The sequence below is a fragment of the Neofelis nebulosa genome, chromosome 12, assembly GCF_028018385.1.
Source record: "Neofelis nebulosa isolate mNeoNeb1 chromosome 12, mNeoNeb1.pri, whole genome shotgun sequence".
Lineage (NCBI taxonomy): Eukaryota > Metazoa > Chordata > Mammalia > Carnivora > Felidae > Neofelis > Neofelis nebulosa.
The window spans coordinates 3,838,490-3,865,533 of record NC_080793.1 but is presented as its reverse complement, the minus strand read 5'-3'; the positions used below and the strand labels follow the sequence as shown (position 1 = coordinate 3,865,533).

General features: G+C 61.7%; 1 protein-coding gene across 2 annotated transcripts in view; it reads right to left on the bottom strand.

Annotated features, from left to right (window-relative positions):
• LOC131491130 (uncharacterized) overlaps positions 1-23,319 on the bottom strand; it is a 36,953-nt gene extending 13,634 nt beyond the window's left edge. The window contains exons 1-2 of one of the 2 annotated variants that reach the window (XR_009251322.1): positions 22,826-23,319; positions 22,192-22,307 (exon numbers count right to left, since the gene is read on the bottom strand). The gene's annotated coding sequence lies outside the window, so the exon portion shown is untranslated. Of the gene's footprint in view, positions 1-22,191 lie in introns of both variants that reach the window. The other variant, XR_009251321.1, reaches the window with a different exon arrangement.
• Between the last annotated feature and the right edge of the window lie 3,725 nt (positions 23,320-27,044).

Below are 27,044 nucleotides of genomic sequence, written 5' to 3'. Positions count from 1 at the left end.
AGCAAGTAGGCCCAGACCAGGCACTGGGACCCGAGCCCAAATGTAATGGAGCCCCTGGCGTGCGTGTCCGGTGGGCACAGGGTGTGAACGAGTTCACCTCCACCTTCCCCCGGGCCTGGGACCCAGGCAGGAGGGGTGGCTGTGCCTGGACCCGGAGCAGACCCAGGCCCGCGTGAGTGTGTTCCGTGCCAGGCCCACCCCTTCCTCATCTTTCCACGGCCACGTGTGCCCACGAGCCTCATGGGATAGCAGGCACGGGACGTGTCTACGGTGTCTCCCTGATGGCGCCCCTACAAGTAGATGCCACAAGGACCCCACTGTGCAGACCGGGAGACCGGGGGACCCTAGGAGGCACGGGGTCTGTGCAGGGCCCCAGCACTGGTCAGGAGGAAATCCCAGGTCTGAACCCAGCGCTGTGGCCCCAAAGCCACGGCCCCGGCTGCACCAGGCCTCGCGGGAACATGTCTGGGCTGTGTTGGTGTCACTGTAGGGACAGGGCATGGGATGGAGGGGAGCCCTTTGCAGACTGGGAGGGGCTCTTGTGGGAGCAGGAAGCCGGGTAAGGGGGCCCCAGGAAGTGACCTCACCTCCCTGGTAACAGAGCCCAACAGAACTCGGAACCCGGGTCACCAGGCACCCACGTTCTGGAGACAGCGCCCGACTGGGCTCATTCGTTGGGACACCTTCGCCTGACGAACATGTTCTCCTGTTGTGTGCCCGTGTCCGCCGGCTGCCGGCTCAGGGGAGCCCGAGGCTGCGATGCTTCCCGACCCTTGAGACAGTGGGTCAGGTCGTGCACAGGACGCCTCAGGTCTCTATCTCGCAGGGACCCAAAGGTAACACAGGGAGACCTAGAGACATCCAGTCCAGCCCGACACCACTCTGATCTGACCTGTGCGGCCCCATGCCCCCCGTGTGTGTGTGTGTGTGTGTGTGTGCGTGTGTGTCTGTGTGGAAGGAGGGGTCGTGTGTGGAGGGCCCACCTGAGCAGGGGCAGACTGATGAAGGGGTCAGATGCCTGGTGGGCGGGTCAGGCTCACATCCCCGTCAAGGGTCGATGGGAGGGACAGGGTCTGCTGGGGTGGTCCTCTTGTTCTGGAGGTTCATCACAAGCCCTGCTGGTGGATGTCACTGTGTCCCAGGGGCAGGTCTGTGCACATTCAGGTCTGTGTCCGATTTGGGAGCCACAGGTGGAGAGGGTGGAAGGACTGACTGTGAGGATGACTGGGGAGGGCTGTGATGTCTCTAGGCCGTCCGCGGGTCACTGTCTTTACAGAAATCAACCGATGAAATCGGGAAACGTCTGGCCGAATCCCGATTCACCTGCCCTACAGAGTTGTGCGTGTGCCCCGTCGCCCAGGAGGGCCACCCTGGACCCAGGGAGAGAGTGGCCACATGGAGGTCTCCGGAAGCAGAGCCTAGAGTTGGCCTGGGAAGGCCTCCTTCACCGCCCTGGCCCCTCCACAGGGTCCTGGTTCACCGGTCCTGGGATCAGGACTCGGAGCCCCCGGAGCCAGAGCCCGAGGGTGAGAAGGCTGGGGTGGCAGATGTGTGTTTATGGGACCAGGGCGGTGCTGGGCCTCCCAGGGAGAAGCCCCCAGGGGCTGGTGTGGGGCCGGGAGCAGAGACTGAGAGCCCAGGGCTGCGGCCTGCAAGAGGGCAGAGGTTCTGGTGTGGGTTCCTGGCCGCGGCTTCTCGGGGAGGCTCTGGGGTGAGTTGTGTCTCTGCAAAGGCCCCTGGAGAGGCCCGCGCTGGGTGGGGGGCCCGCGCTGGGTGGGTGGGGGACCATCCCTCCTCTCACCCTGAGGCCTTGGAGCCGCTGCAACCATCACTCTGTTTCCTTCTCAAGAGTCCGGGGCAGGAGCAGAAGCCGGTGCGGCTCCAGAGACCAACCCAACAGCATCGGGGTCCTCGGCGTCTCTGCAGGCAGGGGTGGAGTCTGGGGCGACTCCTGCTGGGGCCGGAGAGCCAGCAGGTGACCTGGGACCTGTGCTGGGACAGCGGGCACCTGAGCAGAGTCAGCTGGGTCCTGCTTCTGCTCCCGACACCGTTCCTGCCACCGCCCTTGCTCCCGCAGGGATGCCGGCCACAAATCAAGGGCCCGAAGGCCTTCGAGGGGTGTTTATTGTATTTCTAATTCTTGCTCCAATCCCAGTCTCCGCCCCCCCACCAGAATGAGTCTTCCTCTTCTCCCTTATCCTTTCTCTCCTCTACTTTGTAGCTGTTACTTTATTTGCTCATGGTTTGTTTAAAATCCACATTAATCTTCAATAAAAATTTTATTTTTTTTTATGTTGTGCAATTCCTGAGCACTGGGCATGCTCACGATTCTGTGAACCACGCCACAGAATATTGTTGCAGAATAATTCGGTCCCCAAAGGTCACCGTGTACCCGGAGCCCTCACTCCCCATTCGTGCCCCCGCCAGCCCCTGGGAACCCCCAGTCTGCTTTCTCTCCGTGTTCCGTTACCTACTCTGGAGGTTTCCTTCAAGTGGAATCTCGCCAGAGATACTTTGGGTCCGCACCGAACTTTCATATGGGACAGATTCATTTTCGTACTTTGTGGTCGTTTGAAATAGACTTTTTCTCCTTTGACCTTGAAATCACAATGGATTCAAGATTAGGTGGGTTAAAAGAGGCCCCTTCGGTGACAATGGGCACGGTCTCGGGGTGGAGACCCCTGTTTGTGCCGTGACACCACAGCCTGCCACGAGAGAGGACACGGCTGGTCCTCCCGTGGCCCAAACAGAAACCGGGAGATGCGGAAGGCTGGACGGTCACACCACAGGGGGGAGAGCATCCCTCACGACCCAAGGCCAGAACGTTTCACAGGCCTCTGGGCCAAATAATGCTCCAAATCCGTGCGTTACCTGGGATGGAGGCCAGACCCGTCCCAGTCCAAGGGGAGGCGACCTTCATGGGAGCAGGCGTCAGAGATGCGGGACGTCCCGGGGTGGGACTCGGGCAAGCGAGACCCCAGAGAGGCAGCGCTGGTGGCCTTCAGATGGGCAGGTTTCTGGCCTGGGGACCGGCACCCTAGGTATCCACGTGAGGAAGCAGAGGCCCCAGCCGATCCCCAGCGAGAAGTCCTCGTCCTGCAGGGGACCGGCTGGCCCAATACTGGGAGAGCCCCCAGAGCCCGGAGTCGGCCCTTCCCCAGCCCCATGTGGGGCCCCAGGCGCGTTGGTCAGCTCTGCTCCCCAGAGTTAAGTGGGGGCCCCCGGCAGGTGGTGGGGTTTCCCAGGAAGAGGGACCCCGTGCTCCAGGACGCCAAGATGCACGCCTGCGGGTAGGACAATCCAAAGTCAAGGAGATGGGCTTCCTGACCAGCTCGTCTTACTAGTGACCCAGGCTGTGCTATTAGCCTCGGTGTCCCCATCTGTGACATGGGGATGTAACGGGCCTTCTAGATGGGTGGGCACATTCCCTGAGACATGAGGTGGAATCGTGGCCTGGTGCCTGGAGGACATAAAGGGCCACCTGGAAGGCTGTCCCAGAGTCCCCCAGGGCACAGGATTCCGGTAGCCCCTCTTTGGCCCCTACCCACTGTCCCCCTTCTGGGAACACTCAGCGTTGTTTGCGGAGGAGGTGGAGACGATCCAGGAGGTCAACAGGTCCCACGTGGAGGCAGGTCAGTACTGGAGGGACAGAAGGACGTGTCCCGTGCCCCCTTCCAGGGCCCGAGTTGTGACGCCCTCTGACCGGACCTCTGACCTGATCTGGGGTAGACCCCACTTCTATGGTTTCCCTTCCCTCCCTCCTTCCCTTCCTCCTTCCCTAATTCAGCTGGGGAACTCAGGTCCCTGCTGTGTGCTGAGCACCATGACCTCTTCAGTGAGCACGACCCTACGGGGTCCCCCACGTGGCATCTTCCTTTGCAGGGTCTGAATCTTCCTGTGCCGTGTCCCCTCTGACGAGTCTGGGAGGAGGCCTCTGCACATGTGCCTGCAAGGAAGCACGAGTCCAGAAGGTCCAGACCACCTGCCCCAGGTCCCAGCCTGTGGAGCCTGAACGGAAAGGCGGCCCCAACCGCCTCAGTGGATGAGGGAGGCTGGACCTTCGTCCCTCCCAGCCTTCTCCAAAGTGCAAGGCCTTCTCTCCAGCCCAGGGTGAGCCTGCTGGGCACACAGGCCCCTCCGAACATGCCCTCGTTCACATGTGGGTCTGGGCCCCTTGCCCCACCCTCAGCTCCTCTGCCGGATGCAGGGGGAGCCCTCTCCTCTCCCTGGGTCTGCTCCTGGGGTCCCGGCCTGCTGGTCTCAGAGGAGCTTGCAGATTTGCTCCCCATGACCAGCGTGGGATCAGGGACAGGATGGGGGCTGTGGGTCGAGGCCTGGACTTAGCGAGTGCGGGACGATGGGATTTGGTAAAAGAATGACCTGCAGGTTCAGCTGGACTCCCGTAGACTGAGCAACCAGACTGCATACCCACTGGTCCCCCCTGAGCGCACAGGACAACAAGGAACAGAGGAGCAGAGACCCGGAGGGACAGGCTTGGCCCAGGGCTCACCTGCCCTTACGGTTTTAAACCTCACCTATATGGGGGCGGGCGTACGCTGTCCCGACGGTACCTAAGGCAGAAGCCCTGTGTGGCAAACACGGGACAGAGCTGCTCAGGGTGACACCGGGATGAGGCGTGGACTCCCCGAACGTCCACGGCCCCCTAGAGGCCCGACCCCCAATCCCAGAAGCACAGCTTGACGAGCCCATGAGGAACCCATCGCTTCTTTTTATAGCAGGGAACACCGAGGTTTTGTCCAAGGTCACCCAGAACTTGGAGGGCAGAGCCCGTGGCAGGTGGCCTGAGACCTGGCATCTGTCCACAGAGACACGTCTCCTGTTGTCGCCCAGTCCCGATACCGAGGCCCCGCGGGGCCTGACATGGATGTCTGGGTCTACCCTGAGCTCTCCAGAGCCGTCTGCTGGGCTCCCGGGAAAACGCTGGCCCTTGCTCCAGACAGAAGGTTCTGCCCTCTGGTAACAAATGGGAGGTGCATGCACTCACTGGGCTTGAGGCCCTGCCTCCACCTGCCCTTGGAGATGAAGGTCTGGGGAGCCCTGTTCCTGCTCCTTCCAGGGTGCTAACACATGCTCGACCACGTAGCCCCTCCTTCCTGGGAGACATTCCCGGGCCTCCTCCGGGATCTCAGGCGGAGGTCACAGCAAGGGATCAAGCGGGAGGATCTGGGTGGGAGGGAGGTTGAGGACGGAGTCTGGAGGCCAGGGCTCCCAGTCCAGCTTGGCCGCTAACCAGAAAAGGATCCCTAGCCATTCCCCCGGGGGTGCCGCCCCGTCCCCTTGGTGACGTCAACCCCTCTCCTGGAGTTACCAGTGGGGAGACCGACCAGCAGGAAGTTCTTCCTCCTCTGCCCGGAAGAGTCGAGACCAAGTTCACGGACAAATCGAGGGCCTTGTTTCCCTACACACCCGTGGGACACATGGGAAATCTAAGGACAGGCCAAGGGAACGGAGGCTTGCTTATCCGGGGTGGCTCGGGCATAGCCCCTCCACCGCGGGCCTCACTTGGCTTGGTCCTAAGCTGCTGGACGAGCCCGCTGATCCCAGCGAGACCACATGGCTGTCACCAGAATTCCTCAGTGAACCCCTCCCTGCTGCAGTCAGCTCCATGCGAGCAGGAACTAGGTTGGCTCATTGCTCTAAGTCCAAGTCCCCAGAACCTTCCCGCAATGTAGTGGACGTTTACCTTTCTCGAATAAGCAGATGAATTGATATGCGAAAGGTGCTGTCATTGACTGAAACCGCTTCTGTCCTTGTCCCTTTGTGGATGCGTCCATGCCTGCCCTCGGCACCCTGTCTGCTCCCCGCTGTGTGCCCGAACCTGGATCCCAAAAGCGAGCCCCGGACCCCACCCAGGAGGTGGTACGGCCTCTCACCCGTCAGCCAGCAAGGGGAGCGCCGTCCCCATGGCCCTCCTCACCCTAAGAAGACACGTAAGCCATATTCACCAAGGTTTTTAACCATTGTACACACTCACACACACACACACACACGCGCACACACACACACACAGAGCGAAGGGTGGGGGCCCTGGAGGACCCGCACACGTAGGTCTCCGGCACCTCCCGCCGCCCCTGTGCTTTTGTGGGTTTGCTCTGGTTCTCTCGGATCCTCCTCCCGGCTCCCTTGAAGGCGTCAGGTCTCCGCCCGAGTCCCTGGGTCACCCACCCACCTCTACTCTTAAGAAGACGTGCAAATGCACACCCTGCATTTCCTCCCATCTTCCTCTCGCCTCCCAGACTTGGGTCGTCAGATTTGGGAGTCGAGAACACCCCTTGTGTCTTCCCTCACCTGTGGTAACACCCAGATCTTCCCAGGCTGACCCCGAGGCGGTCCTCGGGCTGGATTTGTCTCCTGGGAGGTGGGGGTCAGCAGACAGAGGGCAGACGGTGCCGGTGGGGGCAGGAGAGGGCCGTGGTCCACAGGCCCAGTGCCGGCTTGTCTGCCAGGGCCCCCGGGCTGGGTGAGCCCCGCCGGCTCTCCTCTTTCTTACCGGGAGGCATCCTTGTCCTGAACGGGCACCAGGGAACCTGAGTGGAGAAACCACTTTGCTTGGAGACGAGGGGCGGTGTGGCAAGGGCTGTAGAAGACGTTGGCCTTGGATGGGGAAAGCGAGGCCGGCCACACACTGCTGTCCCGTTCAGGTCCCTCTGGCACCTGGGTTCACCTGCAGCCGGAGGGGCTGGTTCCCGGCAGGCTTGCCACATCCCCCTGGAGCCCCTGGTCCCTCCTCTCTGCCTGAGGACTCTCTCCCAGACACGGGAGCCCATCACATCTGAACTGGGGACCTGTGCTTCCTCACCTTGTCACCTGGGCGGCCGGTCCCCAGACCAGAAACCTGCCCGTCTGAAGAGACCACCAATGCCTCCCTTGGGTCTCACTTGCCAGAGTCCCTCCCCGGGACGCCCCGCATCTCTGACGCCTGCTCCCGTGGGGACCGCCTCCCTCGGACTGGGACGGGTCTGGCTTCCATCCCGGGGAACGCACTGGCTTTGGTGCATTAATTGGCCCAGAGTCCTGTGAACCTTTCTGGCCCTGGGTCGTGAGGGATGCTCTCCCCTCTGTGGTGTGACCGTCCAGCCTTCTGCATCTCCCAGTTTGTGATTGGGCCACGGGAGGACCAGCCCTGTCCTGGCTGGCGTCAGACTGTGGCGTCACAGCACGCACAGGGGTCTCTATCTCTGACACGTGCCCTCTTTTACTAACACAGCCTCTTGAATCCTCGTGACATCCTCTCCCCTCCCCGGTGGAAGGCCCGTGTGACCGGTTCTGAGGGAGAGAATATAACGATGGGTGTCGCTTCCAAGCTGGTTCATGAAAGCCTGTGGTTTCTCTGGGTTCCTTTTCTCCCGGGTCCATTCTCTGTCTCTGTGTCAGTCTGTGTGTCTGTGTGTGTGTCTCCCTCTGACGAAGCAAGAGCAGACAATATGAGCTGCCCCAGGAGGCCCAGTGCCAAGAACCTGCAGAGGCTCCGGGCTGAGACACAGAAGTCCTGAGACCCCCCCAGTCCCGGCCGAATCCTGCCAAGAGCACGTGCCCGGTCGCGGTCTTGGAGGCGGACCCTGCCCCAGTCGAGCCTCCGCTGAGGCTGCAGCCCTGGCCTCCTGGGTGAACGTGGGGCTGAGGCCCCCAGCTGAGCCGAGCCGGGAGACTGGTACAGAAAGTGTGAGGTGGTCCAAGTAAGGTGAATGTGTCCCCCAGCATAGACAACAGCCCATCCTCCAGGCTGGGGCCCGGGCCCACTCTCCTCCCTCCCGAGCTCTCTCCGGCCACACTGGCTCCTCCTCAGCTCCTCTGCGGACAAACCCTCCGTGCCTCTGAGTCTCTGCAGCTTTGCTTGTCCCCGGAGCACACTGCTTGCAGACGTGTGTGGGACTGGCTCCTCTTGTCCTTCTGGGTCCCAGCATCAGAGCCACCCTGGAAGCCTGTGAGACCCCCACCCACCCAGGGCCCCTGGCCGCCCTCCTTCACCCTGCTTCATTTCCCGACAGTGTTGGTCTTTCCTTTCACACGGATTCACTCTTGTGCTTTGACCCACCTCCCCCTCTTGGCTGTGAGCTCCTGGAGGGCTGGGACCTCACGGGATCTTTGACTCCGGCCCCTGGGCCCAACACAGCCCCTGCTCAGGGTAAGAGGTACAGGGGCTGAATGCGTCCAGAGAGGAACTCAGAGTCCCTACCTGCCTCTGAGCAGCTCACGCTGTGGACATGCAGACTAATAGTAAGAGGTACATGTTGGGTTGGGGGCAGGGGACGCCCAGCTTGACCCCTGAGCGTCCCTTCCCCCTCCAGAGACTTCACTGAGCACAGTGGACACAGCCTGCCCCCTGGTGGTCAGCACCGGCATGACAGCCCCAGGCTTGGAAACCAGAAAACAAAACACACACGTTTGTTTGGGTGTAGTCCAGGCAGCAGCCCTCCCTGGCCCTAGGGGGGCACAGGGGCAGGACCTGCGGGCTCCAGGGCAGGTGAGGACTTCAGAAGCCTCCCTTGTCCCCCGTTCCACCTCTCCCGTCCCGGTGCCCCGTTCACTCCTAAGGCTTCCTCACCCCAGCCAGGGCACTACCTCTGGAAGCCCTTCCTAATGAGGCCCCGGGGCTCCGACAAGGAGGGTGTTGACCTCGGTCCCCACACCAGGGTCCGCTGCTTGGCCACGTGCTGCAAACCCAGGTCCTCGGTCCTCTAAGCTCTCAGGATGCCCTCCGCTCAGAAGGACCTTGAGGGAGGAGATAGCATTTTCCCAGGACCAGGAGCATCTTGGGGCAGGGGTGGAGGTCCAGGGTCAGCAGATAAGCCTGTGGGACCCTTGGGACACCACGTCTATGCAGCCCAATTTACACAGGAGTACGCTGAGGCCTGTCCCGTAGCCCCCTCCCACTAGGGGGGTGTCTCCTTCTAGATCCAGGCTGGTGGTGGACACAGGACCCCAGATCCCGTCTTCTTCGGGTGCCCTGGGGAAGTGCCCAGCCCAGGCAGCCCCCTGGGTACCCTGGAGACCCCGCTGGCCATCAGGCTGGCACGTCTCCCCACCCCACGTAAGAGCCCTGGTCATGCTGCCAGCACACTGGGCGCCCCTGCCCCGTGGCAGAACTGCCTCTAGTCCCCTTCTTCTTGCCCCGGTGTCACCTCCCCCCTCCAGGGTGTACTCCCCTTGAGCCGCTGCCAGGTGGTCAGTGTGCGTGTGTGTCTCTGTGTGTGTGCGTGTGCTTGCCTGTACGGTCTGGGGACATGCAGATATAACAGCCCCACCTCGTATGGGGTTGATAGGGATCCGACGGGATCTCAGGGGTCTCCTTCCCAGGGCGAACCCCAGGGGAGGACTGAGTTTGGCCTAGGACGGAGACCCCCACTGCTTGGACTCTGCCCACCTCACGTGTCCTGGGCCGGTCCCTGGCCTCAGTCTCCCACCTGGCCCTGAGGTTGGGCGTGGAGTGACGTCAGCGTGGACAGGGCCCAGGCTCTCCTCCTGGGTGGATGGAGAGGAGATGTGCCAGGCACACAGCCTCCCTAGCAAAGGGCAGCTGGGTCTCGTGTCCTCGGCCTGGCACGGCTGTGTGCCCTCCCCGGGGGGCTCCGTGCCACTGATCCCGTGTGCACCCTGCCTCCAGACCGCTGCCCTGTAACCCCAAATCCTGTGAGCCCTCGGGTCAGCCTCACCCCAGCCAGTGGGCTGCAGACTTGAGGGCCGGGTGGGTTGGACACGCGGGTACACGAGGGTCGCCGAATGTCCCTATACCGTCCCAGCTGTCACAGACCCCACGCTCCCCCCCAGGGTCCAGCTGGGTGCACGGCCGGGGCAGGGGGCCTGGAGGAGACGGTGGACACCAAGTACGGGCAAGGAGAGGATCAGCCTGTCACCTCCCGCCTCCCCCTCCTTCTCTCCACCTCCTCCCATTGTCTTCCTGCCAGAACCCGGGACACAAGGGGCAGCCTGTCCCTGGCCGCAGCCCTGGCCGGGTCAGAGGGGTGGGAGGGAGACCCGGAAGGAGGGGGCACATCGTGGGGATGTCTGAGTGTTGGGGGTGGTTAGAGTTGCTAGGGACTCCCCGGGGTGCTCACTGACTTCACCCCTTCTTATACATGAACTGCGGCCCCGGGATCAAGGGCACTCAGCTCTAAGCGACCAAGGCCAGCGGTGAACGGGAACAAGGGACTCAGTCTTCACCCTCATGGAGCCCTGCCCTGACCAGCCCAGGTCTTGTCCTGGGTTGGGGCTCCCCCAGCCAGGTGACCCCCGTGCCTCCTGCTCACCTTCCTGAGATGGGAGTCACGGACCCCATTATCAACGAAGAAAATGAGGCTCTGACCCCCACCACGTGAGTTTGTGGGTCACAGGGCTGGGACATGACCCTATTGTGGGTTTGCCCCCAGGACAATCCGACCCAAAGCCTGAGCTCGCACGGGAGCCTGAGGAGGCTCCAACCCTGGAGATGAGGACGTCCTGGGTGGGGGCCATGGGAGGGGCGGTGGCGACAGGGGCCTCTGAGGGGCCGCGGCTCCGTGGGTTCCCTGGGGGAGGAAGGCCCTAGGGAGGCCGGAGTGGGGTGAGGGCTGCCCACAGGGGAGGGCGTCTGGACCAGCTCACGCAGGGCGCCGGAAGTCGGGCCAGGAGTCGGGGGTCACTGCAGGTTGGGGAGGGTGGGGACGCTCTGCCTCTGTGGCCCCAGCTGCTGACTGTGGGGGAGACGCCGTCCCTCCACTTAGGCTGTGAGCCCGAGGGCAGGGTGGTGTCTGGGCTTCACCATCGTGTGCGGGTGCCTGCACACAGCAGCAGACAGACACGGGTGCTGACGCCTGCGGTGATGAATGAATGGACACGAGGCCGCGGCTCCCATGTGTCGCTGTAAACAGCGGGGCCCGCGTCATGCGGCTCTGGGACGGTCCCAGTGAGTCAGCGAGATGTGAAGTGTTATTCCTCACCCGGCACAGTTTGAGGGCTGAGAATCCAGCAGGGAACGGGACGGGGTGTGTGCGCCTGGAGCTGACCGGAGCGGGTGCCGCTCGAGCCGGGCATAGACGCCAGAAATACGTCGCTTGCGGGTGTTCTCGTCGGCCCTCCCTCTCCGGCTGGGGACGTGGTGGCCGCCGGCCTGCAGCAGAGGGAGTAGCGGGAGGGAGCGGAGTCCACACGGCCCCCAGGCGAGGGGCAGGGGCAAGCACAGAGCTGACGCGGAGGGGCAGGGAGAAGCGCCCGGGGCCTGCAGCCTGCCCGTCTGGACACGCGTGGGGGCTAAGCAGGTGACCTCTAGCCGGTCAGTCCCTGGAGCCCCGACACTGGGGCGTCCGAGGGTGATGCCGCAGAGAGCCAAGCACCCTTTTCCCAGTTTGATGCCGACTCAAACGCCCAGGACCCACCTGGGAGCCAGGGGAGGTGGAGGCCAGCGGTGGGATTATGGGGTGTCTCCGGGCCCATCACTGTTCTTTTTCTCATTTCTAGCATCCTGTAGGAAATATGCCAGTAACTGGAACAAGGTATCACACACGATGTCTGCATAACACCCTGTTCTAGATTTTCTGAAACGAGATCCTCTACAATTAGGGTCATGGCAGACGCTGGACCCCGGCCAGCACCCCGGCGGGAGACACCGTGGCTGGCGTGCAGGGTCTGGGGCGGCAGGGCCGCCTGGCGGGGGCGGGGATGTTGGGGGACGCACATCTCCTCCAGAATCCTGCTGTGTTTCTTGGGTCTCAGCCCTCCCTGCAGTGTCTACATTTTATATTCCACCGGAAACTGGCCCAACCTTTCGTTCCAGAATTTCACATGGCCAGTAACAGCCGGGACAGAGGAGTGAGCGCACAGGTGTTTCCTACAGCTGCCCTGGGCCAGTGCCCGCCTTTCCTGGCTTGTTTCCCAACTGTCCCCGAGGGCCTGAGGTGGAACCACATCGCTCACCCAGCCTGGGGGCAGTGTGGGCTCCCAGCAGGGCTGGAGGGTAGCAGGAGGCAGTGGGTGGGGACGTCGGAGGCAGGGGTGGGGACACTGGGGCAGGACTGGGGCCCTCCAACCAGGGCAGGAGAGGAGACACACGCCTGGGGCAGGGGAAGGGAGGCTCGGGCTCAAGTCGCGGGCCTCTGTCCTCACTTAGCCACGTCCTGGGACCCAGCCAGGAGGGCGCGCATCCCGCCCGGGAGTCTCCGCCCCTCCTGGTCCCGCGTGGCGCACGTCCGTGGGGGTGTTGGAAGGGTTCCTCCAGCCGCTGTGGGGCCTCGTCGTGCGCACTGGGTGTGCGCAACCTGTTGCAGGGCGACCCGTGCCCGCCCACAGTTTGCAGCCCTTGCACGGGCCTCAGCCGGTGCCCAGAGTCCACTTAGGACTTTCCGGTGCTGGGGCAGGTCTGGGTGCCCTTCGACTGCCCAGCTGCCCCGGGGGACCGGGGATCCTTTGCCTGTCCCCGGGCCTTTGTCTTGCACTGTCCTTGTTTGTGTATGAAGGGACCGGCTGGAGACCTCCGTCCCTCCATGGAGGATCGGGGACCCCCGTCATCCAGCAGGTGAGAGGGCGCATCCTCGGTACCAAGGGGAGCACCGTCCACCACCACTGCCCTCGACCCCCTCGGGGCGCCTGGGGGCAGGGGCACACCTGAGGTCATTTTTCCTGTAATGACCTGGTAGCAGGTGCCCAGCTGTAGCTAGGGAGGCTGTGTTGGGCCTCTTCTATACACAGAATAACGCGGATGTGCTGGTTTCCGAAGGCTCCTTTAAATGCAGCTGATGTTGTCAAGGTTCACCGTGAGTGCGGCATGGACCGGGAGTTCAGTCGGTCTCAAGCCTGATCATGTTCTTCAAATCATTTTTATGGTGTAGATAGGCCGTGTTCTGTATCCACTCAGCAGTCGATGGACATTGGGGGCGTTTCTACCTTTGGGCAACTGTGAGTGGCAATGCTGTGAATGTTCACGGTCAGGCTTTTCACAGGTTTTCATCCCTGGATCATATGGATACTCCGTGTTTACGTTTTGAAACATGGCCAGACTGTCTCCCAAAGGACTACATCACTTTATATTTCTGCCAGCATAGGAGGAGGACCCCAACGTCTACAGATCCGTGCCAACACTTCTTAATATCTATCTTTTTAATGACAGCCGTCCTGGTGGATGTGAACTTGTATGTCATGGTGGCTTTGATTGGATTTCCATCCTAAAGAACGATGTGGAACATTGTTGGTCACTTGTTTATCGTTTGTCGAGAAATGTCTCCTCAGCTGCATTTCCCTTTTTTTTTTTATTTTTTATTTAAAAAAAATTTTTTTTTTCAACGTTTATTTATTTTTGGGACAGAGAGAGACAGAGCATGAACGGGGGAGGGACAGAGAGAGAGGGAGACACAGAATCAGAAACAGGCTCCAGGCTCTGAGCCATCAGCCCAGAGCCTGACGCGGGGCTCGAACTCACGGACCGTGAGATCGTGACCTGGCTGAAGTCGGACGCTTAACCGACTGCGCCACCCAGGCGCCCCTGCATTTCCCATTTTTAAAAAAAATTTTTTCATGTTTATTTATTATTGAGAGAGACAGAGGCAGAATGTGAGTGGGTTAGGGGCAGAGAGAGAGGGAGACACAGAAGCAGAAGCAGGCTCCAGGCTCTGAGCGGTCAGCACAGAGCCCGACGCGGGGCTCGAACTCACGAGCTGTGAGATCATGACCTGAGCCGAAGTCGGACGCTCAGCCGACTGAGCCACCCAGGCGCCCTGCATTTCCCATTTTTAAATTGGATGCGTGGTTTCTTCCTATTGAGTTGTAAGATTTAATATGCATTCCACATGCGAGTCTCTTAGGATATATGTCCTTAGCCGATTCATTGTCCCATTCAGTAGGGTGCCTTCTAGCTTTCGTGATGCTGTCTTTCAGTTCACCTACTTGTAGTGTTTCTTTTTGAGAGAGAGAGAGAGAAAGACAGAGTGCAGGTGGGGGAGGGGCAGAGAGAGAGGGAGACAGGGAATCCGAAGCAGCTCCAGCTCTGAGCCATCAGCACAGAGCCCGATGCGGGCTTGAACCCACGAACTGTGAGATCCTGAGCTGAGCTGAAGTCGGCCGCTTAACCGACTGGGCCCCCCGGGCGCCCCTGATTTTGTTGAACGGACGCGTGGCATTCAGTCCGTTCCGTATGTACCTCGATGATTGGGTAGCTGTGTGTATGGCCGAGTGATCACACAGCAGGGCCTGTTAACGTCCATCTGCACACGTAGTTGCACATTTTTTCTTGTCACAGAGACTTTTCAGATTTACCCCTTTGCAGTTTCCACACGTGCAATGCAGTATTAACTATAGTGACCAGGCTGCACATCACGTCCCTAGGCTTATTTATTTTATCACCGGCAGCTTGTACCTTTCGCCCACCTTCCCCGGTTCGCTCATCCCTTAGCCCCTGCCTCTGGCAACCACCAGTGTGATTGCTCTGTCTGTGAGTTCTTTGAGCTCTGTTTTTAAGATCCCACTTACAAAGGAGACATGATATCTGTTTTTCTCCGTCGGACTTATTTCCCGTAGCATAATATCCTCGTCTGTGTTGTCACAAACGGGTTTCCTCCTTGTTTATGACTGACTAGTATTCTATGATATGTACGTTTCTGTGTGCGCACACTCCCACATCCTCTTGATCCGTCCATCCATCGTGGACGTTTGGGTTCCTTCCACGTCTTGACTCTGTAAGTAGTGCTGGGAGGCGGGGGTAAGATATCTTTTGGCGTGAGTGTTTCGTTTTCTTCCCCTAAATACCCGAAAGTGGAATTGCCGGATTACATGGTGTTTCTATTTTCGATGTCTTGGGGAGTTTCCATGCTGCTTTCCGCATTGGCTGCACCAGTTTACCGTCTCGTACAATTTCTTTGTTGGTACTGTGCTTGTATCCTGCAGCCTTGCTGAACTATTTTATTACTTCCGGAAGCTTTTCTGTGTATTCTGTATGATTTCCCATGTCCACAGTCATGTTCTTTGCAACTAGAGACGGCTTTCCTTCATTCCCTCCGATCTAGATGTCTGTTATCCCCCTTTCTTGCCTCGTCGACACGGCCCAGACCTCTAGGACAGCGTGGGCTGCTGCCGGGGGCTTGGGCCTCGTCCGTCTTGCTCCTGAACTCAGGGACAAGGCTTCCAGTCTTGTCTCCGTTCTGGGTGACGGGAGCTGTGGCTTGTTCGTAGGTGGCCTTTAGGAGCGCTCAGGGAGTTCCCTTCTGTTTCTGCTTTGAGCGTTCGTATCACGAAATGGTGTTGGATTCTGTCAAGCGTTTTCTGTACTTAGTGGCGATCGGATTTTACAGCAGCGTGAAAACCACGAAGTCGTGTCGCTTTCCCTCTTCTTCTGTCTTTCTCCCTCACACAAACACACAGAACTTCTCTGGAAGCTCATCAGGATCCGGATGGGAGCTCTTTGGTCCTGGTTATCCTCGTTCGGGCCGCTGTGTGCCTGGGGGTGGGCCCGTTCAGATGACACGCCCCACAAGGGACAACTAGAAATCAAAATAGTAACGATGATCTTCCAGGTGGTGGCTGCCTCTGGCACGCGTATGCCATAATTTCCTCCTCTCTGTCCCGACGATAGAGTGAGAATTTTTAGCATCAATGGAGTCGACTGTACGGGAAACAGAGCATATCAAGCATGTGTCCTAACGGGTAATGACAAGGAGGCAAAAACCCCTGCTCACCCGAGACGCATGGCAGAAGGAATACAGCATCTTCTGTACTGACTTCCTTTGTGGAAGTCCACATTCCGAAAAGACCGTTTCTGGCTTGTTTTCTGAGGCCTCGCGTCGGGAGGCCCGTTTTTCTCTTCCGGGAGTCTGGGTGCTGACGGTGTTTCCGGCCGGTCTCGCGAGCGGCAGCCCTGAGCCCACAACTTGGCCTCTTCCAGGTAAGAGGGCTTGGGGGGTCACCTGTGTCCTCAGCCAGGAAAGCATCAGCCACGCACTTCTCGGCATTCCCAGGAGGTGCCCGCAGAGCCCAGTACGCGACACGAGGCCTGGACCGGGGAGGCACTTTGCACGCTGCGTGGCGCTCGGTCTCTAAGGCCCGCAAGTGACAGAGACTCTTAAAGTGGGAACGGGAAGGCAGTTTAGCGCTGTGGTCGTTGAGGTTCTCCAGGTTAAGCTCCAAAGAAAGAGAGTGAGAAAGTCATCCTCCCTCCTAACGTAGCACAGCTGTCCCACGTACAGTTCAAACCATACAAATCCTCTCCCCGAGGAGGATGCTGAGCTCTCAGGGGACGTCCACGCTTGTCTTCGATATCCTGTGACTTACATCCTATGATGTGAAGTGAGCCGTTATTAATGCATCTTATATGATGTTACACGATAAGATGTTACACGATAAGAAGGAAGGGAAGAAAAGAAAGGTATTTGATATTCACGCATACGGTCTACAGGTGAGGAAGACGCCCTGGGGTGGATCCTCGGGCTGGGGCTTCTCTGCGCGGCGCTGGAACGTGTTCTGGTTTTGCAAAGGCACGTGGGAAGGCGCTCGCGTGGCCAATTTTCGTCCTCTTGCGGCACCAGTGCCGACCACGGTGCCGACCACGGTGCCGGCTCGACCCCCGGCTCCAAAGCTCGCACCGCCTTCAGGGCCAGCTCTTTGGTATCGAATCCGGAGTTAGGGGCGTCTCCGGCACAAGCCCAGCAGCAGATAGAGCGGCAGGTAAGGAGCGCGGGCCGGCTCTCCCACCTGAGCCAGTGTCAAGTCCAGAGCTGTTGTTCTCACATCGGCTCACGTGAGAGCCCCGGAACCACGGCCAGCTCCAGCACCGGCTCCAGGACCAGCGGAAGGGCTGGAACCAGCACAGGCACCCGCGGTATCACCGGCTGCAGAGACAGAGGCAGCTCTGTCGTCAACCGACTTGCCAGGTCCGGCACCAGCCAGCTCTGGAGTGTGGGTCGGACCGACGTACATTCCAGAGCAACGGACAAGGCAGGAGCGAACTAGACCTGGTCCTCATCGCTCCCGGCAGCACGACTAGAGCTACAGGCATCTCGAGGGCTGGAAACGTCTCCACAGCCAGCGTCAGCCCCGGAAGTGGCTTCAGCGCCAGATCCCACCCGAGAGCCAGCTCCGGCACCGGCTCAAGAGCTTGAGAGACCTGCAGAGCCAGCCAGCTCCCGCCGAAGCTCCAGACCCAGAGTCAGTCTGAGCCCCGGCCTCTGCGTCTGAGCCACTGCCACAGCCGGTTCTGTCACCAGCCCAGAACCACAGCCAGAGCCGGCTCCAGGGCCCGAGGTCAAGCCACTTCCCAGCTCGAGTCAACTCCAGGTCCGGCACTGATTCAACTGCCGAGACCGAGGCCGCTCCAGCTTTAGCTGTGGTGCCAGGTCCAAGGTCAGGGTCGGTGTTCTCCCGCCAGCCAGCCCTGGCTCGATGCCGGCTGTAGCGCTGCCTCCAGAGACGGCGGCCGCTCTCTGGCCAACTGCAGTGTCAGCCCCGGTGGTCGTTCCAGTGCCCACTTGAGAGAGAGAAGCTGCTCGAGGCCCATGTAGCGCCGGTGCCAGGGTGCACGGAAGAGCCAGCTCCAGCATCGGCTCCAGCATCGGCTCCAGAACTAGAGTCCGGACCGAGTTGAGGGTCAGAGCCTGCCACAGCAGCAGTTCTCATACCGGGTCCGGAGCAGAAGCCCCCGCAAGTGCCAGCTGCTGCGCCCGCTCCAGAGCGAAAGCTGCCTTGGGCACCAGTGGTAGACGCAGAGCCGATGCCACCTCCGGACAAAGAACCAGCTCCGGCACCGACATCCCAGCCACGTCCTGCTCTGGCACCGGCTCCGTCACCGCCTCCTGTGCCGGAGCCCGTGTCCGCTCCAGCGCCGGCTCTGGTGTCGGCGTCCGCCCGGACGCCGGGTCCGCAGGTGGAGCCAACGCCGGGGCTCCGACCAGCTCCCCCGCCGGTTTCCCCACCAGCCGGAGGGCCAGATCCAGGACCGGCGATGCAAGCGGGGCCCCCGGCACCGGGCGCGGCATCGCAGCCGCGACGAGAGCCAGCTCCGAACCAGAGCAGCTCCAGCACCATGGACAGCTCCCGCAGCGGTTCCGGGCTCGGATCCCCCGGGACTCTGGCACCGGCTGCGTCGCTCGCACGGGCTGCACGGCCAGCTGCACTTCCAGGGCCAAAGCTGAAGCCGCTGCAGCACCCACTCCGGAGCCAGAGCCAGAGCCAGAGTCCACAGCAGAAGCTCTAGCTTCAGCTCCAGAGCCATATCCGGCTGCAGAAGCAGGTCTGGGTCCTCTCTGGAGGTGCCTGCGGCTCTAGCACCTTCCCTAGAGCTGGAGCCCCGTCCAACACCGCCTCTTGCCCCAGCTGCACAGATGGGGCCGGCTCCGGCTTCAGCCCTGGGGCCAGTTCCGGGGTTAGAGCCCCCGTTCGAGCCAGAGCAGCTCCGGCACCAGCTGTGGAACTACCCACACGAGTGTCCGCTCCTTCCTCGTCCACCGCCACCATCGTGGGGGCCGGTATGGGGCTGGGGTCAGGACGGTCTTTGCTGGGCCGGCCACCCCAGGTACCCTGGTCACTCCACTCAGAGCTCGCCTGCCCGATCCCTCCTGGAGATCACAGTCCCGGGGCTCTGCACCCCCGTTTTCCCAAGCAAGGATCTCAGTGGCCCGGGAGACCGTGGAGGTTGAAAGCCGAGGCTTGTACCTGACACATGATATAAAATTTGACCCAGAAAGTCCACTTGACGGCTTGTGTCCTGAAAAAGGAGAGATTTATGCACACAGTTGATCCCTTGAGGAAGCTGGGAGTGAAAACTCACAAACGGCCCATGTTCCAGGGCTGGGGCGCTTTGGAAATTCTGATGTGGGGACACAGGATGCAGAGGAAGAGACTTGAGTGGCCAGCACCCAGCCCCAGGGAAAGCTGGCTCGGGAAGAGCACCTACCTGGCACCCGGCTCACCCCACACGCTGCACCAGAGTTTCTCCGCTGGTCCTGGGACGAGCCCTGCTGGGGGAGGGTCCGCGCCTGTGGCCGCGGATGGGGGCTGCGCTCTGTTGTCCAAGAGAGGGGTGCCGGTCACACTTCTCGCTGTGGATCGGCTGGGGCCTGTGCTTCCTCACATTGTCACCTGGGCTGCGGGTCCCCAGACCAGAAACCTGCCCGTCTGAAGGTGCCCAGCACTGCGTCCCTTGGGTTTCACTTGCCCGAGTCCCTCCCCGGGACGTTCCGCATCTCTGATGCCTGCTCCCATGGGGGCTGCCTCCCCTTGGACTGGGACGGGTCTGGCCTCCATCCCGGGGAACGCACTGGCTTTGGAGCATTATTTGGTGCAGAAGGCTGTGAACCGTTCGGGCCCTGGGTCATGAGGGATGTTCTCCGCTCCGTGATGTGACCGTCCGGCCTTCTGCATCTCCCGGTTTCTGTTTGGGCCACGGGAGGACCAGGCGTGTCCTCTCTCGTGTCAGGCTGTGGTGTCACAGCACAAACAGGGGTCTCCACCCTGAGACCATCGTCACCGAAGGGGCCTCTTTTTCCCACCTAATCTTTAATCCATTGTGATTTCAATATCAAAGGAGAAAAAGTCTATTTCAAACGAACACAAAGTACAAAAATGAATCTGTCTCGTCTGAAAAGTTGGTTCAGACCCAAAGGTATCTCTGGCGAGATTCCCCTTGACGGAAACCTCCAGAGTAGGTAACGGAACACCGAGAGAAAACAGACTCGGGTTCCCAGGGGCTGGAGGGGACACGAATGGGCACTGAGGGCTGCGTGTACACGGTGACCCTTGGGGACCGAGATATTCTGCAACAAAATTCTGTGGCGTGGTTCACAGCGTCGTGAGCGTACCCCGTGCTCAGGAATTGCACAATATAAAATAAATTTTTATTGAAGATTAATGTGGATTTTAAACAAACCATGAACAAATAAAGTACCACCTAAAACGTGGTGGAGAGAAAGGATAAGGGAGAAGAGGAAGAGTCATTCTGGTGACGGGGTCGGTGACTGGGACTGGAGCAACAATTAGAAATACAATAAACACCCCTCGAAGGCCTTTGGGCCCTTGATTTGTGGCCGGAATCCATACGGGAACCAGGGCGGTGGCAGGAACGGTGTCGGGAGCAGAAGCAGGAACCAGCTGACACTGTTCAGGTGCCCGCTGTCCCAGCACAGGTTCCAGGTCACCTGCTGGCTCTCCGGCCCCTGCAGGAGTCGCTCCAGACTCCACCCCTGCCTGCAGAGACGCCGAGGACCCGGATGCCCTTGGGTCGGGCTCTGGAGCCCCACCAGCTTCTGGTCCTGCCCCGGACTCTTGAGAAGGAAACAGAGTGATGGTTGCAGCGGCTCCAAAGCCTCAGGGTGAGAGGAGGGAAGTTCCCCCCGCCCCCCACCCACCCAGCGACGGCCTCTCAAGGGCCTTTGCAGACACACAACTCACCCCAGAGCCTCCCCGAGAAGCCGCGGCCAGGAACCCACACCAGGACCTCTGCCCCCCTGCAGGCCGCAGCCCGGGCTCTCAGTCTCTGCTCCTGGCCCCACACGAGCCCCCGGGGGCTCCTCCCTGGGTGGCCCAGCACCGCCCGGACCCCGTGAACACACATCTGCCACCCCAGCCTTCTCACCCTCGGGCTCTGGCTCCGGGGGCTCCGGGTCCTGATCCCAGGACCCGTGAACCAGGACCCTGTGGAGGGGCCGGGGCGGTGAAGGAGGCCTTCCCAGGTCATCCCCAGGCTCTGCTTCCCAAGACCTCCGTGCAGCCACTCTCTCCCTGGGTCCAGGGTGGCCCTCCTGGGCGACGGGGCACACGCACAACTCTGTAGGGCTGGTGTATCGGGATTCGGCCAGACGTTTCCCGATTTCATCAGTTGATTTCTGTAAAGACAGTGACCCGCGGACGGCCCGGAGACATCACAGCCCCGGCCGGCCATCCTCAGTGTCCTTCCACCCTCTCCACCTGGGGCTCCCAGATTGGACACAGACCTGAGTGTGCATAGACCTGCCCCTGGGACACAGTGACATCCACCAGCAGGGCTTGGGATGAACATCGGGGACAAGAGGGCCACCCCAGCACACCCTGTCCCTCCCAACCAGCCTTGACCGAGTGTGAGCCTGACTTGCCCACCAGGCATCTGACCCCTTCATCAGCCTGCACCTGCTCGGGTGGGCCCTCCACACACGACCCCTCCTTCCACACAGACACACACACACACACACACACGGGAGGGCACATGGGACCGCACAGGTCAGATCAGAGCGGTGTCGGGCTGGAACGGCTATCTCTGGGTCTCCCTGTGTTACCTTTGGGTCCCTGCGAGATAGAGACCTTAGGCGTCCAGTGCACGACCTGACCCACTGTCTCCAGGGTCGGGAAGCGTCGCGGCCAAGGGCGCCCCTGAGCCGGCAGCTGCGGGACACGGGCACACAACAGGAGAACATGTTCGTCAGGCGAAGGTGTCCCAACGAATGAGCCCAGTCGGGCGCTGTCTCCAGAACGTGGGTGCCTGGTGACCCGGGTTGTGAGTTCAATCGGGCTCTGTGACCAGGGATGTGAGGTCACTTCCTGGGGCCCCCTTACCCGACTTCCTCCTCCCACAGGAGCCCCTCCCAGTCTGCAAAGGGCTCCCCTCCACCCCATGCCCTGTCCCTACAGTGACACCAACACAGCCCAGACACGTCCCCGCGAGGCCTGGTGCGGCCGGTGCCACGGCTTTGGGGCCACAGAGCTGGGTTCAGACCTGGGATTTCCTCCTGACCACTGCTGGGACCCTGCACAGACCCCGTGCCTCCTGGGGCCCCCCATTCTCCCCATCTGCCCAGTGGGGTCCTTGTGGCATCTACTTGTGGGGGCGCCATCAGGGAGCCACCTGTAGACACGTCTCGTGCCTGCTATCCTGTGAGGCTCGTGGGCACACGTGGCCGTGGAAGGATGAGGAAGGGGTGCGCCTGGCACGGAACACAGGAGAGGGCCGAGTGGAGTCTCCTTGAGGTCATGGCCTCCTGCTCAGCCCAGACCCAGGTGTGTGCCGACCCCTAGGGCACCTGCACCCCAGCTTCCGGCCGGGCTCGGGGACGGACACCAGAATGTGTCCCTGTGTCCTGTAGCTCTACACAACTCACCCTGTCCCTCCCGGTCACCCTTGACCTGGGGTGTGGACATGACCCTCCCATCAGCCTACTCCTGCTCTGGGTGGCTTCCCCCCCACGTCCCATCCTTACAAACACACACAGCCTCACACACACTCACAGACACAGGGAGGCTCGTGCGACTCACAAGTCGGATCAGGCTAGTGTCAGGCTAGACCAGCCAGTCCTGGGCCTCCCGGTGTCACCTTTGCGTCCCTCCGGGCACATGACCACAGCCTTCGGGGGTGAGACCTGACCCCCCGTCTGCAGGTGGGAAAAGGCTCTCCCTGTGGGCTTTCCTGAGACCACAGCCTCGAGGTATCAGGACACAGCATGAGAACACGTCGCGCATTCGAAGGTCTCCAACCACGGGAGCTGAGTGGGGTGCTTCTCTAGAATGGGGGTGCCTGTGATACACACGGGGGTATCTGGGGGTCCCCTGGCCATCGGCCTGGCGTGGCTCCCCTCATGGGCATGTTCCCTGGAGACAAGGTCCCCGCCCCACACCTCTTCTCTTCCCCAACCCCTGTCACCTCCAGGGTCCACTCATCCTTTGACCCCCACGCGGGTGGTTAGTTACTGGGGGGCGGGGGACTGTGTTTCCATGCAATTGCGTGGACCTGTGCCCACTCGGGGATGCCCAGAGGAAAGGACCCCACACGGGATGGGTTCAGTGGTCCTCCAGGATGTTAGAGGCTCTCATTCCCTCGAAAACCCCCTGGGAAAGTGAAGCCCTGGCCTAGGACCTGAAACCTCCCCCAGCCCCTCTAGGCTCTGCTCACCTGGTGGGTCCCCGGCCAGTCCCTGCCTCTCCTGGCCTCAGTTTCCTGACTGTTCCATGAGCGCTTGGAGGAGGAGCTTCACCAGTCCGGCTAGAGTGGCCCCTGGCTCCCACCTTTGGGCAGGATGTGGCGCGGGAGCCTTGGGGGCAGGGAGGTGCTCCCACCAAAGGTCGAGGCAGGTGGAGCCTGGGCAGGTGCACCGGGACCACGGGACTGCGCGCACGGGACCACCTCGCGGCAGGAGCCCACGACACCTGGGTCGCACGTATCCGATCTCCGACGCCCGCTCAGTGACCCTCATATCCTCTTAGGCCTGGGCCCACGGCCACTCCACCCAGGCAGGGCGGCTGGACGCAGCGGGTATGGAGACACGGGGGCAAGAGGGAAACGAGACACACCCCCACCCTGCTGACCTGGCCCCCACACTCCACTCCGCTATTCATGCGGGCGCGTGGCTGAGCCAGGAGGAGGGGGAGGTGGACACCAGTCTAAGGGGGGAGGTCAGGCCGCCTTTCCTTCTTCCCCATCCCCTCCCCCTGCCTTCCTGAGAGCCCCCTCCGCCCACAAGCTTCCCCACTTCGGAAACCTTCACCTCCCTGCTTTCATCCCCCACACACCCACCGGAGGTGGGAGCCGCCGACCCCATCTGCAAAAAGAGCACCGAGGTCCCAGAAGCTGGCATAGAGCTTGCGTGTCACACGACTCTGACGTGGTCCCGCTGTGGGTGTGAGCCCGGGTCGCTCTGACCCGGAGCCTGGGCTTTGGCAGGACCCCGAGGAGGTGACCTCTGAAGCCAGCCTTAGAGATGAGGGTGTTCTGGATGGGAGCTATGGAGCGGGGCGGTGGGAGCAGGGGGCTCGAGGGGCAGGGATGGTGGGCTCCCTGGGGGAGGAAAACACTAGGGAGGGGGGAGGGGAACACCCCAGGGAGGGCATCTGGCCCAGTTCACTCGGGGCTCCGGACGTCAGGTAAGGAGTCGGGGGTCACCGCAGCTTGCCAGGTGCAGGGGACGTGACCAGGCAGTGTCGTCACAGCCACGGCATCCTAGATGTGGAGGGAGCTCGCGGGCTTGGTATTTGCCCCCAGGCAAGCATGGATTCCCAGGCACCGGCCTGGGAGGACGATGCTGCCTCGGTCTCCCCCTCTGTAGAGCAGAGCAGGTCGTCGCCTCCTCCCGGGGCTGGATTCCCCGGCAGGTCCAGAGATGGTCTCCTGTCAGAGGCGTTGTTCAAGTGAGGTCTGTACCCGGAGAGGTCTCGGAGAGGGGACCAAGGGACGTGCCCCCTGCCAGCTCGGCGGATGCTCTCGTCCAAGCTGCTGATCGTCACGTCCAGGCCGGCACCGGTGATGCGGTGTCGCCCGCCGGCTGGGGGGACAGGGGCAGTGAGGAGCTGTGCTTGCGGACCCTGAGAGACAGAGCTCGTGAGGGCCCAAGGCTGCCCCGGGGCGTGTGGTGGCTGAGGCTGAGCTGAAGCCCGATGTCTCTGGGAAGGACCGGGAGGACAGCCCAGGCCCTGGGGTCTCTGGCGGGGGGGGGGGGGACTGGGAGGACAGCCTGGGCCCTGGGGTCTCTGGGAGAGACTGGGAGGACAGCTTGAGCCTGGGGTCTCTGGGGGGGACCGGAAAGACAGTCCGGTCCCTGGGGTCCCTGGGGGTACTGGGAGGTCAGCCAGGGCATTGGGGTCTCCAGGAGGGACCGGGAGGACAACACAGGCCCTGGAGTCTCCGGGAGGGACTGGGAGGACATCCTGGGACCTGGGGCGCCTGGGGGGACCTGGAGGACAGCCTGGGCCCTGGGGTCTCTGGGGGGTGGGGGGGACCGGGAGGACAGTCCAGGCCCTGAGGTCTCTGGGAAGGACAGGGCTCCAAACTGAGACTCACAAGCTGCCGAAGCAACTTCCTGCCGAGTTTTCAGTGAAACCGCCTCTCAGTGTATATGGTGAATTCGGGGGCTCACACATTCAAGTGCAGAGTCACAGCCAGTATAACCCGCTGACCCCCTACCATCGCCAGGGAAATAGTCACGGGGAAGAGCTCTCTGGGCTGGGGGAGCGCTCCTCCCATTTCTCCTGGCCTGGGGGGACCCCAGAGAACGTCTCCATTGTTCTCTTTCCCTCTGAGGGAGGAGCTGCCCCGAGCACCCCTGCACCCTGGGTGTCCCCGCCCCCGGGTCCCCACTGCTGAGAAAGAGGCCACAGTGACCTGTGTCCGGAGTCTGGTCGGCCACCGCTCCTGGGGCCATGCCAGGCCCTGGTGGCTGCATGGAAAGGCTGGATGGCTTTGGGGGCGGGGCCTCACTGGCGTCCCCTCTCCCCTTCCCCACTGCGGTCTGCGATCCGGGCCCTGTACGGGTGCTCCATCCGTCACTGGTACCTGCCTTGTCCCTGCCATGGGAGTGATCGCCCTGCATCACCCATTTCACAGAGCAGGAGAGTGAGGCCCAGAGAAGGGAGGCAGGTGTTTCTGGGCACAGGGCTGGTCAGCAGAGCGCTGGAATACCACCTCCAGAGCCCCCGCCAGCCCGGCAGGGACCCCCCGAGCCGAGGGCGAGCCTTCCCCTTCTGCCTGGCCACGCATTCTTCCCAGACCTCGACGGTGGCCTGTTCCTTTTGGCCACAGACATTGCTGGCCGAGCAGGAGGGAGTCCAGCTGGTAGGACAGGTGTAGCTACAGGGCACAGGGACACCTGTGAGCTACCAGGAGCCACATTGTGGTCTCTGTCCCCGAGCCTGCCCGGCAGCCGGGGTCCAGGTGCCCTAGGGGTCAGCACACACCTGGGTCTGGGCTGAGCAGGAGGCCATGACCTCAAGGAGACTCCACTCGGCCCTCTCCTGGCTCCTGCCCGGTCTCACCTGTCCTCCTGAGGGGCTCCAGGGCCCGGATCCAGGCCCCTGATGGCTGCTCGGGCTCCAGCCGCGAAAGATGTAGAGCCTCTGGAGCCGCGGAGTTCTTGGGGCTGGAGGGAGAGCCGGCCACCGACGGGGCCTCGGCTGGGGAGGATGCGGGCCTCGTGGGATGAAGAAGGGGCCGGGACTCGGTCCCGGGGTCACGGCTCATGTATACAAAGGGCTGACATCACCGAGTGCCCGGGAGATGGCCAGTTACAGTAGCCCCCTGACACTTGGTCATCCTAGAGGTGGCCCCCGGCCTCCCTGGGCAGCTTGCCACCCTCTGACTGCTCTCGGGGCTGCAGCCAGGCACAGGCTGGACCTCTGTCCAAGGTCCTGCCAGGAAGACAAGGCGGAAGGAGGAAAGGAGAAGGGCAAGGGGCAGACCGACTTCTCCCTGCCCTGAGTCGGCCTCCACTGCTGCCTCCAGGAGCCCTGGCCCAGCCATGTCCCAGGGTCCATGCACCTGGACCCTGGGGTGGAGTCTGCGGTCCAGGCCAGCTGGGTGGGATGGGTGTAGTCACTGGCCATCGTGTCCCCAGATGTCCAACCCACCTGGCCTCGCACCCTGAGGCCTGCCTGGATGGGGCGGGCATGCTTTTGGAGCTGAGGAGAGGTTCGGTTCCCAGAGCAGTTGGTGGAGGTGGGAACATGGGGGACCAGCCAGGTGGGGAGCGGTTGGATTCATGCACATCACCGGACCATCTGGATCATCTACAGGTGCTGGGTGCAGGTCCCTGGGCACACCTGGCCACCCCACATCCCCGCCGGCCCTGGGGAGAGAGGCCTGGGTACCCGGGGCAGCTCCCCTCCATCTACCCCTGGGGTAAGCCTGGCCACACTGATGCACTTCCCCGTCTGACCCCCAGGGACAGAGGGACCCTGAGGAGAGGCAAGGACTGGCCTAGGACATGTGAGGTGTGCAGGGTCCAAGGAGCAGGGCTGGTCTCCAGTCCTAGGCCAGCCTCTATCCGCCCCCCCTCATGGGGATCCCCGTGGGAATGAGAGACCCTGAGATGCTCAGGGGTCCCTATCCACCCCGTCCCTGTGAGGCTGTGACCTCTGGGCATCTCCAGAAAGGCACGTGCACACACACACACATTCTGACTGTCCAACTGGAGATCAGAGGGGAGTCCACACTGGGAGGGGGTGGGTAATACGGGGGAAAGAAGAGAACGGCTGGAGGCAGTGGGGCCATGGGGCAGGGACATCAGGATTCCTGGCAATAGCCCGGGACCCACAGCATAGGGAGGGACACATGCCGGCTGAGGTCAGGGGGTGTCCAAGGTGTCCAGGAGGATTGGCAGGAAGTAGGGAAGACGGGGTCTGGG